This window comes from Antennarius striatus, chromosome 19 (genome assembly GCF_040054535.1).
Source record: "Antennarius striatus isolate MH-2024 chromosome 19, ASM4005453v1, whole genome shotgun sequence".
Classification (NCBI taxonomy): domain Eukaryota; kingdom Metazoa; phylum Chordata; class Actinopteri; order Lophiiformes; family Antennariidae; genus Antennarius; species Antennarius striatus.
In genome coordinates this window covers 12,231,999-12,245,237 of record NC_090794.1, presented here as the reverse complement: position 1 = coordinate 12,245,237, position 13,239 = coordinate 12,231,999, and positions in this window count along the sequence as shown.

Genomic DNA, 13,239 nt, shown 5'->3' with positions numbered 1-13,239 from the left:
TGATGGGATCGAACACTTGGACCTCAGTGCTGGGGGGAGCCTGCAGTTTCACTTTCATCACCTAGGAAACAGATGCACACACACACACACACACACACACACACACACATACACACCGAGTCAACAGCTGAGATGCACAAATATGATCAAAATATACTCCTGACTGAATTTGATAGTGTTTTATTCTCAAAGTCATATAAAGCCATTATGGTATGGGATGATGTCATTTTTCAGTCATAAGACTAAATGGCAGGCAGCATGAACCCAGCTTTGGTGATGCAGACTGAAAGCAGATGCTGCTGACAGGAATAGTGTCAGACAACAACATGGAGATAATCACGACCAGCCCATCAGGCTGCGATGGAGGATGGTTACAGGCAAAGGTGAACAAACCCCAGAGGCTGCGTCTGTCGAATGCTGACACCAGTAACAAGCTGCCTGAAACAGCTTTGTAGTGAAACAGCAAAAACGAAACAGGATGTGATGGAGTGGGGGTCCCCTGTTTGTTGGGACTGTGGTTTTTAAACCACAGATGGAAAAAGCACAGGAGCAGGGACTGGCTCAGTAGATGGAGCAGACTTAGAGGATACATTTTATATATGAGGAGACACAGATTGAAATAGTTTTAATATATAATATTAAAGCTTCTGTGTGGTGAATGTTTACACGATTAGCATATTTTAATTAAATATGATAATAGAAGTGGGTTCTGTCTGTAAAACGTCCACAAGGTAGCGCCAAAGTCAGACACTCCAGGTTAATTAAACTGCGTTCCAATACTTCCTGATACTAACATGCAGTGCTATTTAAAGTGTCTTGCAACTCATTTTTGATCATAATTTAAAAACCGAGAATATTGGTCCAGCCAGATGTGGCCTGCTGAGGATGCTGAGTTCCCGTAGTCTGATTTAGTTAAATCTGGTTTATCTGGGGGGCATCACACTCCTGCCTCCCTAGGGAGGTGTTCCTGGCACGTCCAGCTGGGAGGAGACCTCGGGGCAGACCCAGGACCAGGTGGAGGGATTATATCTCAACACTGGCCTGGGAACGCCTTTGGATCCCCCAGGCAGAGCTGGTGGATGTGGGCGAGGAAAGGGAAGGTTGGGGCTCCCTTTTGAAGCTGCTGCCCCTGCGACCGGACTATGGATAAGCAGTGGAAGATGAATGGATGGATGGATGGTATATCTGGGAACATGTCGCTCCCTAGAATACTATGTTGTTTATGCACTGGCAAAGATATGAAGTCCACAAACATACCAAACACTTCATCGTTTTCTTTCCATCATATATTATAGGCCCCATTTTTTTCTGATTGCTCCTGCACACACGTTGAAAACCAGTGAGTGCTGCGACCATTGTTTTCAGACTATGGCTGCTGGTAGTGCTGTTGTGCTGAGCTGGGCTAACGCTAATGAGCTCCTGGTTGCTCTGGGAACAGCTCTCCTTGCTGACATTCTCCTTCACCTCCTGGATGGCATTCACTCGCTTTGATATCTCCCACACATGCTTCCAGTTCTGGGAAGGAACGCCAGGGATTAAACGCATTTTGGAATAATTAACATTGCTTCATTTTTACACACCTACATTTTTGGCCTGTCTGTTTTTCAGGGTGATATCTGTAAGACATGAAAAACATTGAACAAGATAAAAGGGAATTTTTTTCAGATTTAATAAATGAATGATATTTCAAAATCAATGTGCTATTTCATTAAATAAAAATTCAGATTTTTGTCATAGTTGAGCATCCCTATTGTTTCCTTTGATGCTTAATTTTATTTAGAGCCCCCTTCCATTGTTGACCATATGCAAACTTTCATCGTTTATTTTTTTAGAAACCAATCATGTTCATTATGATTCATATGTCGCTTTTGGCTTTTTTTTTGTGGTAAAAATTAGACTTATTACTGATGTTTAATGATATCAAGATTAGAACCCTAATCAATAATTACAGTATGTCAAAATATTATTACAATAATAGAATATAGATATATTATTATATCCAGCTTTGGGCAGCAGGGTGGTGCAGTAGAAATCACTGATACCTCACAGCTAGAAGGTCCTGGGACATGTTGCATGTTCTCCCACTATCTGTAAGGTTTCTCTTCCTCCCAACAACAAAAACATGCAATATAGCGATTGACTAACTTTCCACACCTCTGTGACCGTTTCCTTTATTTACTGGCCTTAAATCTTTCTTCTCAATAAGTGAGACAGCGTTCCTTCATGAATTTTACATTTCATCCCATCTCAAAGCTTTTAGTAACTGCAGAATCTTTCATGATACAGTTCGGGAGTCCTGACTTTTAAGGTCTAATTCAAAGTGACTTGAGGCACTTCATTGCTAGTACTCACACTTTGAATTTCTCCACATCGTCATAGATGGTACTTTTTGGTTTGGGTTAAGGGGCCTTGTCAACAGGAAATTCTGTACCCAACTTGGCAGTGCCTAGAAGAAAACAACAATGCATTTTAACCTCACATAACAGCAACTGACATCTGACATATTTACACTGTAAGTATAGGAATATAGTCACACTAACTAACCTAACCCCAACTGTTCAAGGATGTAGTTACACTAATCCTAATTATTCAGGGACATAGTTATACTAACTAACCTGACCCTAACAATCAGAGATGGGGATTAAAAAAATCTCTTAGGTACAAAACTCATTGTTTTCTTTTTCTGTTTTTACTATTTTTAAAAAAAAATTCTTTATCTATTTAGGACATTATGCTACACAGTTAAGGTTCTTTCAGAATCCCACATGAGTGTAGCTGATAATATATTAACTGGGGATAACTTGCCACCCCTGGTAAAACCGTATTTCTGATAAAACACAGGATTCAAATGAATATGATGGACATTAGGTGCACGCTTGTAGCTCAACAAAGTAAGAAGTGACACTACTTCACACAAAAGACTCTTCGGAGAGGATCAGCAATCAAAACGCAACATGGAACTTGAAAACTTAGTTAAAAATAAATAACGCATCCTGTAAACACCCATGAAGAGAATGAGACTGTAAGGCAAATATGTCAAAGTCAAGGCCTGGGGGCCGTATCTGGCCCACAGATGAATTATCCATGGCCCCCTGGATGATATTTAATTGCTATTAGAACCACCCAGCAGGCCGCAGCCACCTGCCGGGCTTTTGCATGTGCCACCACTACATTCCCCACAATGCAACAGTAGCCCAAAAAGTCACTACAGCAAGCGGGCTTCATTATTCATCAACCATCAGAGCAGAGGTTAACTTTCAGCTTTCCCTCTCCTCAAAAATAGCTAAACGAAAGGTGAGCGTTTAGAACAAGGTGTTTTTAAGCCAGGTGAGAGGCAGAGTATGTTCACAGAGGTAAAAGGTAAATCTGTGTGGAGAAAGTTTGGCTGTAATTAAAGAATATAAGATAAAAAGGCACCATCAAACGTCTCAGAAACACACAGACAAAGATGTGATTTTTCTTTGATGGAAGTTAATTTTTGTCTGTCTGCCTGTTGAAAAATCTTTTCACTTGAAATTACTGACAGCCATAAGAAAATTATATAATATACATTCTTGGTTCAACAGGCTATGTGTAATCATTTCAACATGTTTTAATAAATATTGAACCAGTCCGGCCCTCGGCTTAAAGTAAATTTGTTTCGGCCCTCTGTGTATTTGACTTTGACATCCCTGCTGTAAGGCATCGCTAATTCCTTCTCCTCCACAGGCCCTGGAGCCCTCACACCCAAATATTAAGAATTCATAAAATAACTGAAGGAGAAAACTTTAGCAGGGACAGCTACATCATCTAGAAAAGTATACAGACAGTGGAAACTCTTCCTGTCAGGTTTAATTAAAAGCTGTTTTAAAGGGAAATCTATACAAAATAATAAACATAACAAAAACAAGATTCTAGTAGTTGGAGCCAAATTCAGGTTATCTTGGTTCCCACTTCCTCCATCAACTCACAGAGAAGGACCAACTTTCCCATATCACCGGGAGATTCCTCCCAGGAACTTCATGTATTTTTGAAGACATAAGAAAAGTTTAAAGTTTAAAGGTCAAATAACAAATATAATATAGATAGACAGATAGATAGATAGATAGATAGATAGATAGATAGATAGATAGATAGATAGATAGATAGATAGATAGATAGATAGATAGATAGATAGATAGATAGATAGATAGATAGATAGATAGATAGATAGATAGATAGATAGACAGATGCGGGTCTAAGGTGTGTCCTGAATGCACCGTGTTTAGGGAATCCTTGTTAAAATATGCATCACACTTGTATTTATGCATCACACTCATCACACTCATGCATCACACACTATTTGTAGTTGGTTTTATTCCCACGGTGGGTTTTGCCCTGGGGTGTGGAGCCCCTCCTCTTCATCCAAACACCTGTGGGGAGTTCTCCATCCTAAGAAATCCTCATATATGACAAATATCATGAAGCTAATAATCTAACAGCCTAATTTATTACTCTCACCAGAGAGGATGAATTCATGTGTAATTTGAGGTTAATAGGGTGAAACGACCTAATTATCGTATGAGTGAAATAAATCTCAACCACTATGACTAATTACGCGTCTTAATTATGAGGCGCATAATAAATGGAGAAGGAAAAGTGAATATTCTGTTCTGTTTCGGGCTTGAGCCCAAACCCATCGGGGTGTTGTGTGTGATTGGGGCTGAACCTCTCCAGGTGGAGAGCCTCCTCTTCCTCTCTCAGCCTCTTCCTCCACCGCAGGTGAAACAGACGCAGCTTTTAAAGAGAGGACAGAGGAGAATTAACCCCCCCCCCACACACACACACACACACAGCGATCACGACCCGCTCTCCCCATTTTTCCCACCAACTTTACCTAAAAGACGACATTTAAATCCGATTAAAATCTCCTCGGAGAGAAGGTCAAGCCGCAGCTTCGCTTCCCCGCCCCGCGGACCCCTTTCGACCGGTGCGCGCCGCTCGCTGCAGCCGCTGCCGCAGTAGCAGGGGTGGAACCCGGGCTGAGCTGAGCCGACGGCTCCCTGGTGTCTCCGCCGCCTCTGCTGCAACATGGCCCGGCTCTGTGTCTGCTCGCAGCCCGCCTGCTGCGGAGGGATGGATTCCTGCCGGTGAATCCACCGCATCGATCGGGTAAGAACCGCAGCCTGTTTTTAACGTTATTGTTACCTACCTGGATAAAGACATGAACATTTATCACATGTATTGTTTTTAGACTTGTAACAGGTCATAGAGAGGAGCCACAAGGTCAGAAACTCACATCAGTTCCTACTGATAATTTATACAGACGCCTTTTCATCATGTCATAATACCACAGTTTACATGTAATGCTGTTATTGACTTTTTTTTATTGTCACACAAGCATTAATTCATTATTTAGGGACGATTATTTTGTCATGACACACTGAGAAAGTTGGCGGTGAGCTGCATTCCAGTGATAGATGATTCTGTCCAAGGCAGACAACTAACAGGGGCTCACAATGACACACACACACACACACACACACACACAAAAATCGGTCATCAGCATATCTGTCTTTTAAATTCCTGATGTAACCATTGAAAGTAAAGTTGAAGAAATGTTTTTGTACCAATCATGGAGGATTCCTTCACGATATTAATTTAATGAAGTCTCAAATTCTTTATGTTAATGTTGGAAACTCATTATCCAAACAGTGATGGAGTTTATTTTTTTTGTTCATGTGTCTATTAGAGCCACAGATTTTTTTTCAGCCATAATGATGTCTTTAATAAAAAATCCAGACAACACATGTGAGTAAAATTAGCCATTATCTTCTATTTAATCACATTTAATAATCAATCTATGACATTTTTTTTTGCAACAAGATGTCATTAAGTAATTAGTTACATTCCAAAGACTACTACTCAAAAATATCTCATGCAGATAATTCAATACACAAAGTATGTGTAATTTTTTTTTTTTTTTAAACTGTTTTTTCCCCCCAATACATTTATCTGAACCACCATAAAAAGAATCCTTTCTCGAAAGTTTTTGGTGATATCAGTCATTGTTTCATTCATAATATTCCGAAGTGAAAATGTTTTTAAAAAAATTATTTTTCAGCATATAATCTCAAACCTTTTTTCACTCTTTTGATAGCTTTCAGGAGGTGTTTGATTAAAAAGTTAGCTCAGTGACCAGAAGTCATTCAACAATCACTCCGTGATATATCTACAGAGATCATAACGTTGCTGAATTTACTTTCAAAAAACATTACATTGCATATTCTGCTCCCTGATTCCAATGAAACACAAGTCATTTTATGGGCAAAATGCAGACTTAACTAACTGACTTAACTAACTTAGCTGATGGTGCATAGCTGCCTGTTAAACCTGTAATTAAACTCTGCTAATAGCTGCTGGCTTTTGTCTGACTTTCTGGTTGCTTTCTAGGATTCGTACTCTCATCTTTGGTCTGACCTACAAATGTAACAGGAGTTCAGGGAAGTTGAGCTTCTCCAGTAGTTTTAAACAAGATGATGATAATACATTTGAGTTACTTGTACCACATTGTTCAACAAGAAAAGAGAAGTCTCACTTTTCCACCACTACTTGGTGTCTTTTACTGCTTGTGGGGAATAAAAAAAGCAACTGTGTCTGTGAGTGTGTGTGTGTGTGTGTGTGTGTGTGTGTGTGTGTGTGTGTGTGTGTGTGTGTGTGTGTGTGTGTGTGTGTGTGTGTGTGTGTGTGTGTTGATTTTTGGGGTTTTTTTCTCTAAAGAAATCTCTCCGAAGTCCTCGACTCCTGGCGGAGCTCCAAGCCACAAGTGTTTTGGTAGAACGGGAAGATAAAGTCTGCACACGTGGGACGCAGAGCCTTTAGATAGAAAGACAGGCATTCCCCCATGTGATGGTGTCTGTGTCTGTGTGTCTGTGTGTCTGTGTGTGTGTGACGTTTGATGCCTCTGGGGCATTTTTGTGAAATATTTTAATTAACGGCATTTTTTTTTTGTCGTTGAAACTGACAGTTCATTTTTGAAAAACATTTAATCCACTCTTTTAAAAACACTGCATGTCAGTTTCTGGTGTTTCTCCTTTGATTAGTCCTTGCAATGGATGGATATATTTTGGAGGTTTTTAATTCACAGTCAAACATATAAACTTTCACTTTATTGTCCCTCTTAGTCCTGTTTTGTCCTGTCATTACATTTGTCTTGTAAAGCGACATCACATGGTTGTTGTTTTTTTCTTCTTCTTGTTTTTGTGAAATATATTATAAACTGATCACCTGATGTCCATAAAATGTGGTACCAACATTCATGGTACCCAGACAATCGCCTTTAAAGGATTTGGTGATTTTGCCCTTCAGCCTTCAGCAAGTCAAAGTTTCAAATGCAGACTGACAGACTGACCATAGAATATTGATAGAATAAATATGATGTAAGTTTAATTACCTTCTGAATGTGGTAAAATCAACTAAATGCATGGTTCCTTATAATGATGTGCTTTTTAGTGTTGTAATTTATTGTCCAGCCTAACCCTCTACTCTCTGTTATATCGTCTTTGCTAAGGTGATCCCTTCATGTAGATAGATAGATAGATAGATAGATAGATAGATAGATAGATAGATAGATAGATAGATAGATAGATAGATAGATAGATAGATAGATAGATAGATAGATAGATAGATAGATAGATAGATAGATAGATAGATAGATAGATAGATAGATAGATAGATAGATAGATAGATACTTTATTAATCCCGGAGGAAATTGCAGAAATTGTGTCTTCTTCTTTTCCTTTCGGCTTTTCCCTTCATGGGTCACCACAGCGAATCATTTGCCTCCATCTAACCCTGTCTTCTGTATCCTCTTCTCTCACACCAACTACCTTCATGTCCTCTTTCATGACATCCATAAACCTCCTCTTTGATCTTGCTCTAGGCCTCCTACCTGGCAATTCAAAACTCAGCATCCTTCTACCAATATATTCACTGTCTCTCCTCTGGACATGTCCAAACCATCTCAGTCTGGCCTCTCTGACTTTATCTCCAGAACCTCTAACATGTGCTGTCCCTCTGATGTACTCATTCCTGATCCTATCCTTCCTGGTCACTCCCAGAGAGAACCTCAGCATCTTCATCTCTGCTACCTCCAGCTCTGTCTCCTGTCTTTTCCTCAGTGACACTGTCTCTAGACCAAACAACATCGCTGGTCTCACCCTTCATGTGTGATTATACTAATTGTATCCCTATCAGACTGTATTTACAGATCATTGAACTTTGAACAGAAGTCTATTTAAACTACAGGAAATAAATACCTAATACTATTTTTTGTGATGATTTGGCATCACAAATGACATATCAGCCAAATATTATTAAGTAATATTAAATGGGATATATCTGCTGGACTACTATCCTCTGCTTTAGCGTATTCAGAACTCCTGGGGTTCAGAATGTCAAATACTTGATATACGATAATACGAGTGTCTTTCTACTATTCGTTTGAAAACATTATTAAAACAATTGTAAAGCTCTTATGATAGTGAAACAGATTTAGAAAGTTCAGATTGCCTTTGCATTTCCATAAAGTAAATAAATGAAGTCATTCTCTTAGTTTCTAACTTTAAAGCTACAGAAGAAAACATTCTGTAATGTTCAGTTTAGTATTGCGAAATAAAAATAAGCCTGCTGCTATCAACTTGCCAAAAATATAAAAGAAAAGGAGGATTTAACGTACCTGACTTCCAGTAGTTTCCATTGATCCTCTTTCTTTGAGGTCAGTCCAGTGACATTTATGTTCCCCTTTGCCTCTGACTGTTTGAAGACATTCACACACATTTCTATTTACCTGCCTCATCTTTTTTCTGTCTTGTTACATCAAGGTATGGATTACATCTATGTATTTAATGTGTGATTTTAATTATCTTCATATACAATACTTTTTTTTTAATGAACTCCATTCATTCATATATCGTCCAACCGGCTCTTCAGCTTTGGCGGGTCGCGGGGAGCTGGAGACTAAATAATATTTCAATATCAATTTTAAAAAAGAATGCCATTGAACTGATGCTGTTTAATGGTGCACTGCAATATTTTAATTAACAAATTCACCAAATAAGCTTTGAAATCACACAAATTACAATAAAACGTATAAATGGTTGATAAATTATTACAGAACTAAGATCTAGAATGAAGTAGGGCAGTAATGTGAACAGTTCCAAACTCCTTCCACAGCTTCCCTCTTTCCCTCTACATTCAACCTTGTTCCTTTCACAAGAGAGGAGACAGAAAGCTTAGCTAGTTTAAAGTTAATCTCTAAAGCCAGCACTCGGAAGGCCACAAGGCATTCACTTCATAGCACAATGGACACATAAGCGCCTGTACTTTTATCATAAGCAGAGCCATATTCTCCAGTTAACCATCAGTATATTTCTGTGACCTCTGAACACATGCTGGTAATGAAGCATCCACCCCCACACTATTTCTATTCACTCTATTTAAACACTCTTTCCTTCCTCGTCTTTCAGTCGGCCTGCTTTTTGTCAGAAGATTGAAAAACCTGGAATTAATTTGTGAGGAAAGCAATTAATGGTGGGAAGTGTAATATTGGGGCATTTCATCATGACTTAAGGGTGATTAGCGCACATAATTAAGAATGACTTGATAATACCATTACATTTAGCAGCAGGCCCGTGGAAGTGTTCCAGTGAGTTTTTACCTTGAAATTCAGTTATTTCATGTAAATCATTTTTGTGTGTTCTTCCAGTTTAATCAGTGTGATGTGTCCCACCTCCCCCTGGCGGTCCGTGAGGTAATGAGACTACGAGGAGGGCGGGGTTTTAACTCTGAACCCCACCTGGAACTGGCTCCTCCACCTGCTCCTGTTACCTGGCTGCCCGGCGTCCTCAGCAAAGGCGTCCGCCTTCGCCTGCGCTTGGATCACCGTGACAACCGGGGGCGCGGCTGCTGGCAGTTAGTGGACTTGGAGTCAGAGCCGTTTGGGCAGAAACTGAGGGGCCGGAGCTCCGACACCTCTGAACAAAGTAAGGGTTGATTCTAATTTTAAAGGTCATTTCCCCAAACCACAAGCCTCTGCTGCAAAGTAATTGTTATAAATATGTTTAACTATAGTTTATATTCGGTTTTTGATGGACATTCTCTGTCACTGTTACCTAAATAATAAATAATAATTTTATCATTGATCATTATTCTTTTTATTTGAATAAAATTCATCAACCCGCGACCTGCGTTAGCGGATTAAGCGGGTTGGAAGATGAATGAATGAAAAAAAAAAATTCATCAATGCATATTTTACTAAAATGAATAAATATTCAGGGCTGTTTCGATATTATGGGTAACACTGTTGCTTTACAGAAAGAAGGATGTTGGTTCAAATCCTATTGAGGACCGGCAACGCTTCCTGTCACAGTTCAGGACCTTATGAAATTAGTGACTAAATTGTCTGTAGGTATGAATGGTTGTTTTGGTGACCTGTCCATGGTGAACCCCACTGTTTGCTCAGTGTCAGCTGAGTCAGTGATGAGTGACATACTTATATTTTAAATATTTTAATATGCACGCAGTTTGGTACAATCTAGTCTCTGTTGTGGGAGAAATGACATGGACTAAAGTGTTTTTTGCTTGCAGCCAATATCCGTATTCTATGATGAAACATGACTGACTCACAGCCATAGCTGCTGGAAAACATACAGTCAGCAGCTGAGACATAATATTAAACACTGGATTGTTACTAAAGTCATTTTAAATGTATTGGTACTGATATTGGTATCATGCATTTAAAGAAATATAAATATAAATTCAGTAGAGCTGGAGTTAGATGTATTGGAAATATTTTGTTACATGAGTAAATGTACTCATGCACTTTCACCTACTGTTTAAAACAAGACGCGTTTAAACACACATTCTATCTAGAGTTATGCATATGTATGTGTGTGTGTGCGTGTGTGTGTGTGTGAGAGAGAGAGGTTCCCTTCACTAAAATGATATCAGTTTTTCCACCTGACCCGCAGCTGATGAAAAGAGCAGCGCTCTTAACCTTCCCCGTCGTCTGCAGTGTGTCGTGTTATGAAGAGGCTGAAAATGAGATGAGGAGGGGCAGCGGGGTGTGTGAGTGTGCTTATTAAATACACTCATTGTTGTTTATGTGTTTATTTATTCCCGCCTCATCACATGACTCTGGTGCAGGATCCAATTTCTCTGTCTGTTACCATGGTGACAACTTGCCTGAATTGTAAATAAATTCAAGGGTTTTGTTAAATTTATTAGAGCCCCCCCCCCCCAACACACACACACACACACACACGCACACACACACACACACATCGAAGCAGAGATGTGTTACTTTTAGTTGAAATGCAATTATTATATGCGTGCATTTCAGTGTGTTTGTGTGTTTTAGTGCGATGGTGTTATAACTGTGCAGGTGTGCGGTTAATGATGCGGTAGCGCTGCACTTCATTTCAGTTTCTCCTCTGCACTAGTGAAAACAAATCCAAATCCCCTGAAGCTCATGATTAACTTATGCTAATCACGGCTGATCATTGCTGCATTAGTTTGTCCATAACAGCGGGTCCCGACCACATTCGAGAGCTTTTCTCCAACATCCAACCTCCAAAAGGAAACAATATCCCCATGTCAGGAAATTAAATTCAAAGCAGGGGTTCACGGTCATTTAATTGCTTGATTAGCCATAAACAAATTAGGCTGCAGCCCCAAATGTGCTGTGCCGGGGCGTGGTGCGGTCGTGCAAATCTTTCTATTTGTCTGCCAAAAATGTTGTTGTTTCCTATTATCAGTCAGTTTTAATGGCCCCCACCTACTACCCCCACCCACAGTCAATTCTTTCTAAGTAAAAGATTATTATCTCTTCTCTCCCAGTCAGTCTGTCTCTAATGTGACGTGCTGAAATGGGACCGGACTGATTGAGGAGGGACATCAGGATAAATTTCTGTGTAATTACATTTATGATTTATGGATCCTATGCACACAAACACACACTTCACGGTCAGTGCGGATTATGCGAGTGAACACGTGCCAGCATTCAACATCTTAGTGTCCTGACCTCGGTGTTTATTATTATGTATGGGCTTTAAATAACGAAATACTGCAATTTGTCTGGCCTGTTTCATTCGGCGTTAACACAGCTACTGAGCGACCGCCTTGCAGTCGACTCCTGACAAATCTTTTTCAATGCCTGCAGCAGCTGTGCGTGGAAACGAGGGCGAGCCGCCGTTTGATCCTTCCTTTGAAAGGTTAACCTGACTTTGATTGAGTGCTAAAACTCACCGGTGTGACTTCTTTGACCGCAAAACAGAATTAACTGGAAACAATCTGAGTGTAACAAATCAATACACGACGGTTGAAGGGAAAAGAGAGTTCTACTCCCCACTTATAGCCGAAGAGCAAAAAAAAAAAGTACTCAATCCTGTTTTTTCATCTCATACCTGCACCTTTGGTGGGTAAAAACATGTGCAGCCTTGCGTTGGGCTGGTCTTTTTTTACTTCCTATTTGTATACTTTTTTCATTATAGATAAAAGAAAAGCTGTATACATGAGCTTACACACAACAGAGAGTCTGTGAACAAAACCAAGTGAGCTTCTGCAATATGATCTTTAATCGTAAAAAAGCAGTAGACTAATCCTGAAAGGCTGCTGCCAGAATCTTTTGATGTAAACAGAAAAAAAAAACAGATCGGTTTCTCTAAAAGTCAGTCAGAAAATGTCAGCTCAAACATTTTATGACTGATTAAAAGATTTAGAATTTTGACGTGAGTTTTTAGACTAGGCTATTCTTTCGCAGATTTGCATTCAAATTTCTTCAGAAATAATTTGAGGACAGATTACTTTTTGTAACCGAGCGCTTGTAGCACAAAACACTGCGCAGCTTGAATCCCTTGTCAGCTGCTCTAAGCCTTTTTAGATGACAGAAAAGAAAAGCCCTGAGCTGTGGCAACTGTAATTACATTACACACACACACACACACACACACACACACACACACACACACACACACACACACACACACACACACACACACACACACACACACACACACACACACACACACACACACACACACACACAAACACACACAGCATTTTGGGCTCAGCAGGTCCTCTGGCTGCCGCTGGATGTTAGAGGCGTGTTGCTATGACGACTGAAAGGGGACAGAGAGGAAGAGGGTTAGGGTGGAAGGTAAAGGGAGGAGGGGGGTTGTTTCAGAGGTGGTTGGAGATTGAGGAAGAGAGAGTGAGAAACGC